Genomic DNA, 9,984 nt, shown 5'->3' on the forward strand with positions numbered 1-9,984 from the left:
AATGCTGTATGTTGAAAGGCTGACGCTACACTGCTGATTGCTGACTTGAATTGTGTTAGAAGAAGGTAAAGAAGTGAGAATAGTTTAAAAAGTGGGAACGGTTTTAATAGTACAAATTACTTAGAAAAGTTGAATAATACCCAGAATGTTTGAAAATGTTGGCATGTTTTAATTGTTTTTTTGAAAAAGTGGGAATGGGTGTAATTAGTTTGAATGTCTTTGAAAAATTGAATAATACCGAGAATGTTTGAAAGATGTGGAATATAATGATTTAATATTTTTAGTTAATTTTAAGATGAAGCGGAATTTGAATGAAGAAGCAGCTAAAGGAGAATGAATGAGTCTGAAAAGCAGGAAATATGTCATATTTCTGACTTGAATTGTGTTGGAAGAAGGTAAAGTAGTAAGAATAGTTGAAAAAGTGGGAATGGGTTTAATAGTATGAATGTCTTAGAAAAGTTGAATAATACCTAGAATGTTTGAAAGGTGTGGCATGTTTTAATTGTTTTTAGTTGAAAAAGTGGGAATGGGTTTATTAAGTATAAATATCATTGACAAGTATATTATGAATAATGTCTTTAGTATGTGGAATATCTTGTTTTTGAAAAAGGCTGAATGTCTTTTGAAAAGTTGAATAATGCCCAGAAAGTTTGAAAGATGTAGAATATAATGTTTTAATATTTTTAGTTAATTTTAAGATGAAGCAGAATTTGAATGAAGAAGCAGCTAAAGGAGAATGAATGAGTTTGAAAAGCAGGAAATATGTCATATTGGGTAATCTCAATCAACTGACACACGTACAAATGCACACACACACACACACACACACACACAGACAGGAGTGGTGATGGTGCAGTGGATTTGACAGATGCCTTTGGTGTGGGAGACCTGGGTTTGATTCCCACTGCGATACATCAACCAATGTGTCGCTGAGCAAGGCACTTAACCCCTAGTGGCTCCAGAGGTGTGCGACCTCTGACATACTGTATATAGCAATTGTTAGTCGCTTTTGATAAAAGCATCAGCTAAATTACATTTAATGTAACACTCACAGGAGGACGTTAAGATAGGAAAAGGAGAAGAAAAGGAGAGGAGGAGAAAAGTAAAGGAGGAGAGGAGTAGTGGCACACCTTTCATAGTCCTTTTCGAGCTCGGAAACCCTAACGTTTATCGCTTAATGTTTAATACACACACTCACAAAGAGACAAAGAGAGAGACACACACACACACACAGACAGAGACACACACATACACACAACCACACAGAGATATACACACAAACACAACCACACACACAACTACACACTCACAACCACACAAACAGTCACACATAGTCATGTCAAAGCAACAGCTTAACATGTCAGGGATCAGATCACATGACCAACTGCAGTTAAAGTTGCCATGACTACTCCTATTTCAGAGAGTTCTAGTATGAATGGAAATTAAAAGATGTATAAAACTCAGTTAATGAAAGATTATCCATAAACCTAAGGAATAATTCACCATTAGTATAGGAGAGGATGGAGGAGGAGACGTGTAGGAGAGGAAGAAAGGAGAGGAGTTACACACACACACACACACAGACAGACAGACAGACAGACACACACACACACACACACAGACAAAAACAGGAAGAGGAGAAGAGAGGAAGAGGAGAAGAGAAAAGGAGGAGAGGAGTAGAGAAAGAAGAGAGGAAGAAAGGAAAGCAGTTACACACACACCAACAAACAGAGGAAGAGAAGAATATAGGAAGAGGAAAAGAAAAGGAGAAGAGAAGGGAAAAGGACAAGAGGAGAGGAGTAGAGAAAGAAGAAAGGAGGAGGGGAGGGAAAAAGAGAAGAGGTGTTATTTGTAAGCTACCATGATGTGATGATGGACTAACTGACCAACTGACTCTGATAACTGACCTTAGCCTCAACACCAGCAGCTGTTCTCACAGAGACTAGGAACAGTAACTTCACAGCATTGGTCAACATGTCAGGGATCAGGTCACATGACCAACTGCAGTTAAAGGTTGCTATGACGACTCTTGTCTCAGAGAGGCCTTCTCACAGAAAAAAGGCTCTGATGCACCTTTGATAGTCCTGCTCCTAGCTCAAAACCCTAACTCCTATCTCTTAATGTTTGATACTGTGAGAGACATAACACCCTGCTGATCATCCTGTCCAAGAATGGTGTGTGTGGTGTAAGAAATGTGAGGACAGCAGCTGTCTGAAAAGGGCCTGTTTCTCTTCTCCTCCTGGCATTTCTGGTAGGATTTAGTACAGGAGGCAGTGCGGCAGTTGGTGGAGATAGCTTCACTTGGAAGCTCATTGTGCCTCGTGTGAAAGGCGTATTGCCTACCTGAGCAGATTGTTAGAAAGGGCACAAGATTACCTACATTTTGATGTAAATGAAATGTATGAGGAGTTAAAACTGTGGATGGTAGTGCAAGGTAAAGAAAATTTAGCTCATGCCTCTTTCCACTCTGTCAGTTGGGCCCTGCCCTCTGAGTCCGAACATTCCATCCCATACACACCAATGTAAAAATGGCAGAAAGACATTAGTTCTAAGCTTCAAAGAAGACAGATTATTTTAAAAATTACTAATGGGATTTGAAAGTTGAATACCAAGACTGAATGTATGAAAGATGGGGAACGTTTTAAAGTGTGGATGGAGTTTCTCTGTGAATGTATGAATGAGTAGCTAGCAGTTGAAAATGTATGAAAATGTGTCAACTTTGAACATTTTGTCCATCCGCTTTAATGGAGACAGAGAAACACACACACACACACATACACACAAACAGACAGAGACACACACAGACAGAGAGACACACACATACACACACAACCAAACACGACCACACAGACAGTCACACATAGTCACTTTACAGGAACAGCTTAACATGTCACGGATCAGATCACATGACCAACTACAGTTAAAGTTGCCATGACGACTCCTATTTCAGAGAGTTCTTAAAAAGTATGAATGGAAATTAAAAGTTGTATAAAACTCAGTTAATGAAAGATTATCCATAACCCTAAGGAATAATTCCCCATTAGTATAGGAGAAGGAGGAGATGAGTAGGAGAGGAAGAAAGGAGAGAAGTTACACACACATACATACCAACAGACAGACACAGGAAGATGAGAAGAGAGGAAGAGGAGAACAGAAAAGGAGGAGAGAAGTAGAGAAAGAAGAGAGGAAGAAAGGAAAGGAGTTACACACATAACAGACAGACAGAAACACAGGAAGAGAGGAAGAAAGGAAGAAAGGAAAGGAGATACACACACACACACACACACACACACACACCAACAGACATACAAACAGAGGAAGAGAGGAATATAGGAAGAGGAAAAGGAGAAGAGAAGGGAAAAGGATGACAGGAGAGGAGTAGACTAGGAACAGTAGCTTCACACCATTGGTCAACATGACAGGGACCAACTGCAGTTAAAGGTTGCTATGACGACTCTTGTCTCAGCGAGGCCTTCTCACAGAAACAAAGCTCTGATGCACCTTTGATAGTCCTGCTCCTAGCTCAAAAACCCTAACTCCTATCTCTTAATGTTTGATACTGTGAGAGACATAACACCCTGCTGATCATCCTGTCCAAGAATGGTGTGTGTTGTGTAAGAAATGTGAGGACAGCAGCTGTCTGAAAAGGGCCTGTTTCTCTTCTCCTCCTGGCATTTCTGGTAGGATTTAGTACAGGAGGCAGTGCGGCAGTTGGTGGAGATGGCTTCACTTGGAATCTCATTGTGCCTCGTGTTAAAGTCGGATTGCCTCCCTAAGCACATCGTTAGAAAGGGCACAAGATTTCCTACATTTTGATGTAAAAGTTATGTATGAAGAGTTAAAACTGTGTATGGTATCGCGAGGTAAAGAAAATCCAGCTTCTGCCTCTTTCCACTCTGTCAGTTGGGCCCTGCCCTCTGAGTCCGAACATTCCATCCCATACACACCAATGTAAAAATGGCAGAAAGGTATTTTTTCTAAGCCTCGATGAAGACAGATTATTTTAAAAAGTATTAATGGGATTTGAAAGTTGAATACCAACACTGAATGTATGAAAGATGGGGAACGTTTTAAAGTTTGAATGGAGTTTCTCGGTGAATGTATGAATGAGTAGCTAGCAGTTGAAAATGTATGAAAATGTTTCAACTTTGAAACATTTTTCCATCCGCGTTAATGGGGAAAAAATGTCCGCTAAACACTGAAAATCTCGGAAATTATAAATGTTATGAATAATAAAAATAGTAGCACGCCATTCTGAATCAAGCCGAACGTTTTGATGTATGAATGAAGTTTCTATGTTGAAAAATGTGGAAGGAGTTAATGAGCAAAAATCCGGCGGAAGAATAAATAAATAAATAAATAAATAAATAAATAAATAAATAAATAAATTTTATCGGTGTAGAATATAGATGTGAATGCCTCCAGCATTCACACCAATAAGTGTGAGAAACAATAGTCATTGTGCCGATTGCTGCTATTGCAGCACATCGGCACACTGAATAAGTATGAGAAACAATAGTCATTGTGCCGATTGCTGCTATTGCAGCACATCGGCACACTGAATAAGTATGAGAAACAATATACATTGTGCCGATTGCTGCTATTGCAGCACATCGGCACACTGAATAACTAGAAAATTCCGGAAGAAATTTTTACAGTGTGCCTACTACTTGGTGCACATCCGAATAACACTAGCTAAGTAGATACATATGTCACACTGTCACTGAGAGAGAAAGATAGAGAGAGAGAGAGAGAGAGAGAGAGAGAGAGAGAGAGAGAGAGAGAGAGACAATACGAATACGAATAGGAGTCTGATGAATTTAGGATGCTTAAAGTACTGATTATGTACATGGAGTCTGGTGGGTTTAGGATGCTTAAATTACTGATTATTTACATGGAGTCTGGTTGATTAAGGATGCTCAAAGTACTGATTATTTACATAGAGTCTGGTAGATTTAGCGACACAAGCCTCAGCAATTCAATATATACATAATTTGCTTACATTTTAAATACATACAGTGTTGATTTAATGGTGAAGTGTTAATTGTCTTAACTTTTTAGAGCTATACGTTTTTAAAACCTATTTAAGACCTTTCTGTTTACCAGAAACAGCTATGAAGTAGCTAGCGCTAAACACACCAGACTCCATTTAAAAAATAGTACTTTTAGCGAGCATAGAGACAACATATATTTTCGCATGTAAATCGGTAAACTATGTTTTTATTTCAACCAGCACTAGAGGTTTGATGGTGGGAAAAGTGTAGAGAAGCCCAAAAACGGCTTTTCATAGCTTTATTTGGTTTCTGTCGACTTTGAATGAAGTGTGTTTTACGATGCTTAAAGTACTGATTATTTACATGGAGTCTGGTGGGTTCAGCGACGTGAGCCTGTTTTAACATTTAATCATTAAGTGTCTTAATCCTTCAGATATAGACCTTTTTAAAACCTATTTAAGACCTGTTTATCAGAAACAGCTATTAAGTAGCTAGCGCTAAACACACCAGACTCCATTCAAAAAATAGTGCTTATAGCGTGAATATAGCCAACATATTTTCACATGTAAATCGGTAACCTATGTATTTATTTCACCAACACTAGAGTTGTGATGGTTGGAAAAGTGTAGAGAAGACCAAAAACGGCTTTTTACAGTTTTATTTTGTTTCTGTCGACTTTTAATGTAGTGTGTTTTAGAATGCTTAAATGACTGTTTATTTACATGGAGTTTGGTGGGTTTAGCATGCTTAAATTACTGATTATTTACATGGAGTCTGGTGGGTTTTGTGTGTGTGTGGTGTGTGTGTGTGTATGTATGTGTGTGTGTGTGTGTGTGTGTGTATGTATGTATGTGTGTGTGTGTGTGTGTGTATGTATGTGCGTGTGTGTGTGTGTTTGTGTGTGTATTTATGTGTGTATGTATGTATGTGTGTGTGTGTTAGAGGAGTGAGATGTATGTTTGACAGGATGTCATGTGTGTGTGTGTATGTATGTGTGTGTGTGTGTGTGTGTGAGAAAGAGTCTGTGTGTGTGTGTGTGTGTCTGTGTGTGTGTGTGTGTGTGTGTGAAAAAGGTATGAAGTAGCTAGCGCTAAACACACCAGACTCCATTCAAGAAATAGTACTTTTAGCGTGAATAGAGCCAACATATTTTCACATGTAAATCGGTAACCTATGTGTTTATTTCACCAACACTAGAGTTGTGATGGTTGGAAAAGTGTAGAGAAGACCAAAAACGGCTTTTTATAGTTTTATTTTGTTTCTGTCGACTTTTAATGTAGTGTGTTTTAGAATGCTTAAATGACTGTTTATTTACATGGAGTTTGGTGGGTTTAGCATGCTTAAATTACTGATTATTTACATGGAGTCTGGTGGGTTTTGTGTGTGTGTGGTGTGTGTGTGTGTGTATGTATGTGTGTGTGTATGTATGTGTGTATGTGTGTGTGTGTATGTATATGTATGTATGTGTGTGTGTATGTATGTATGTTTGTGGGTCAATGACAAATAAGGCTTTTAAAAATGTGTTTTTAAAATAATCTTTAAAAATGGACAGAATACATTATTTTGAATTTGGAAGAGTGTGTTTAAACAAGTCTTAATGGTTGCACAACATTTACAGGGGTTTTGATACATTTTTAGACTGTATTTGCAATTTCACCACCCAAAAGATGTCAGGTGGGCGCAACCAAAAGTTTAAACAACGAAAAACACACTTCCTTTTTTCTTTTTTTTTTCTAAGTGTTTTTTTTTTGGTAAGTATACTTGAGAGTGTCTACGTGCCTAACACATTATTATTTTGTAGTTGAGCTTGGTATTAAAACAAACTATTGCATAATTTATTGTAGGGGGTGGGAAATTTTGTTTTCCAACATCCAACTTTACATTTAAAATGTGAATAAATACTTTAGAAATCTAAAAGTATATATTTTTATAGAATAATTATGTACATCACATTTTCCAACCATATCTTCACTTGAATCTATTATTTATTGGTTTAAAGTAGTATTTTACCTGGTTGCACCACCTGACGATGGGTTCGCGCCCTGACAGATTCATAATGACAAGAAATATGATGAATAATTGCATTTTTATTAGAATACAGAATAAGAAAATCACAGGTGTCTCGGTTAACAGTCTATTAAAGTACAATTGGTAAAGATTAAAAACTGGTTATCAGTCCATTTAAGTAAACCGTATTAAACTGATCAGGAACAAAATTGTTTGGGCAATATTACATGACAAAAATGACACTTCATCTTCGTTAGAAACTGAATAGGCTACAATGAATAGAATTGATTAATTAAATTGTACTGTAGTTGAACGACAGTCATGTTTTAGTTTGGTTAAAAAAAACACATCTGATTAGGTCCACTGAAAATATGTATTTTAAATATGTAAATTTATCAAAAGTACTCAATTTAAAACATTAATCCCCTCAAATAGTAACAGGATTGCAACATATAACTTAAACATAGATAATCATAACAAACAACAATAAAGCTTTTCTTAACAAGACATTCTGAAATGTTTAACAGCGATCGTTTTGTGACTGGCATGTAGAAATGCGTCCGGTATGAATGGCCAGGCGCGGGATCAGGCATTTATCTACGCTACGTTGGCTCTATGAGCTCCGGTGGGTTTTCTCTGTAATTTCTTATTTTTAGGTGTGTCTTCTGAAGCTAGCCCAGTCTGCATGGGTAAGCTCTGTGTGCCGTGAATTAAGAGGCTCTGGTTCCGATATCACTTGGAGAACATCGGTTAGGTAGTAATATATCACATCTGCAGGATGGGGCCAAGTAAACACATTTTTATTGCCCAACTGCTGCATGCAGCTGACCTCAATCTCCTCACCAACCACCTGAAGAACCTGCCCCCACAAATGGCTGCTCCTCATATTTCACCAAAGCGAACTTTCCAATGAGATCTGGATCCTGGACACTGGCCTGGCTTGTTGGAAATCTGACCATGGTGGTGTTATGGCACTCACAGAATGTGGGGCCTGCTGCAGAAACAGGAGAGTTCTCGGTGCAGTATTTTTTCCTGGTTCTGATGAGATCACCTGGTGTATTCCCAAAGTTCCCTTTACAAGGGGGACGACGTCAGGAACAGCTTCATCAAATCTTCTGATGTCCTCCTCACACACCCAGAAGAACTTTACTTCACTTGATGCCTGTCTCTCCATTAAAAATCTGTAAAAATCCTCAGGGGTTTGGATGTCTGCTCCCCGGTTGACAGAAGAGTCAGCAATCCTTTTAACAGCACCCCCAACCCCATCTGGTGCACCTTTCCCGTGAGACCTCTCAGAGAAGTTCCAAGTGACCTGATTGAATCCTGAAAGGAAGGGATGGTGCTCAGCAGGTAAAAGTTCTTTTGTTACGCGGTACTGAGTGACAGGTCCATCGCTCATCACATGGAGTAGTAGGGACGTGGGTTCCGACTGCCCAACACATCTTTTATCACAGGCTCAAGGTGGGCCCACACAGCTCTCTCATCATGCCGGGAGGCACCCAGAGATACTGGCATAGGGACTGCACACCAGCAGAGGTGTAGGCAACACAGGAGTGGACAGTAGCCTGCCTTCTGTTCCCACCAAAGTGAAAAGCCTGCACTTCTCTGTTCAGTTTGCAGCCAAAGTTTTCTGCAAAATCAACATGTAGGACCATTTCATCCTCTCTCAGGCTTTCCTTTAATGCCCTGCACTCTTTGGCCTGGTGAAGCCAATTGAAGTGGTGTTTCGCAAGGCCATCAAGCTGCGATTAAAAAGTTCCAACAAATCAGTGAAATTGCCCTTCTGTGTCTCTTTGACGAAGTTCATAAAGGTCCTCTGCTCCTCGTGACAGGTTTTCTTACCCACTGAGACCACATCACCATCTCTTCTGTCTGCGGGTTTTGAAACTTCCACTTCATCATAGCAGCATTTTGCACACACTTTCGGTACATGCAGGCCTTGTTGTCTGGATTGCACACAATTGCCGGACAACAGCTGAGAGACACTGGTTGTTTTCAGAAGACCTTTCTGCTGCAGTTTTTTCAGACAACAGTTTGACATTCTCATGTTCCATGCAGGCACATGTGTTCCTGTCAGACGTTTTTGGCTGGAGTCACATAGAAAGGACAATATCTGACAAACTGTCTGTAAGAGAGCCTGTGGGACCTTTCCATTTCAGAACTAAATGATAAATGGAGTTCAGCTAGGGTTTACGAGAACACGCCTCTGCTGTTTTTTTTTTCATTGTCACTGTGTCTTTTTCCCTGGCAGCAGACTGTTCTCATCACGACAGAGGAACTCCACAACTTTGTCTTTCCTTTCTACAGCCAGTTTCTTTGCACCCCTGTTTTCCTTCTGTAGTAGATTTAGCATTTCCCTGTCTCCTGGTTCTTTTCTGTCTTAATCTCTCTAGGCGTTTTCGAAAATTTTTTCGGTTTCTTTTCTGGCAGCCTCCATTTCCCTTTTTCATCATGTTCATATCACGGGCCAACTTTGCTCTCTCTTTGCCATCTAAAGCTACTTGCTCTCAGTGGTGTGGAAGGAGGCTCTTGGTTGCTGTTGATCTAAACTGTTCTCTGCATCAATGTCGGGGGTCAGGCTGAAGCTGTGCTATGGGAAGTGGATCCACTGACTCAGGTGCTTCAATGGGAGTTGTATCCAGTGACTCTGGTGTGCAATTTAAGATTTCCTTCATAGCTCTTTCCCTTTCCCTGTGCCGTCTCTGATCTTCCTTCCATTGTTTCCCTCACTTTATTCTGTTCTGCTCTGGACAGCTCGCTGATTGGGGGCTTCACTATTTTTCCCTCTCTCTTCCTCTTTTGATAACTATAAAAACATCATGAACACTAAGGTTAACTGGCATATTCTATTTTGAAAATCTGAAAAGCCTGACTGATTGCTGTACAAAATTATCAATTACACAAAAACTGTGGCTTATTAAGATGTATTACCTTTCTTTCCTTTTGCAAGATATCTTTCTGTTGCAGCTGGATCATTTTAATC

Source organism: Perca fluviatilis, chromosome 16, assembly GCF_010015445.1.
Source record: "Perca fluviatilis chromosome 16, GENO_Pfluv_1.0, whole genome shotgun sequence".
Lineage (NCBI taxonomy): Eukaryota > Metazoa > Chordata > Actinopteri > Perciformes > Percidae > Perca > Perca fluviatilis.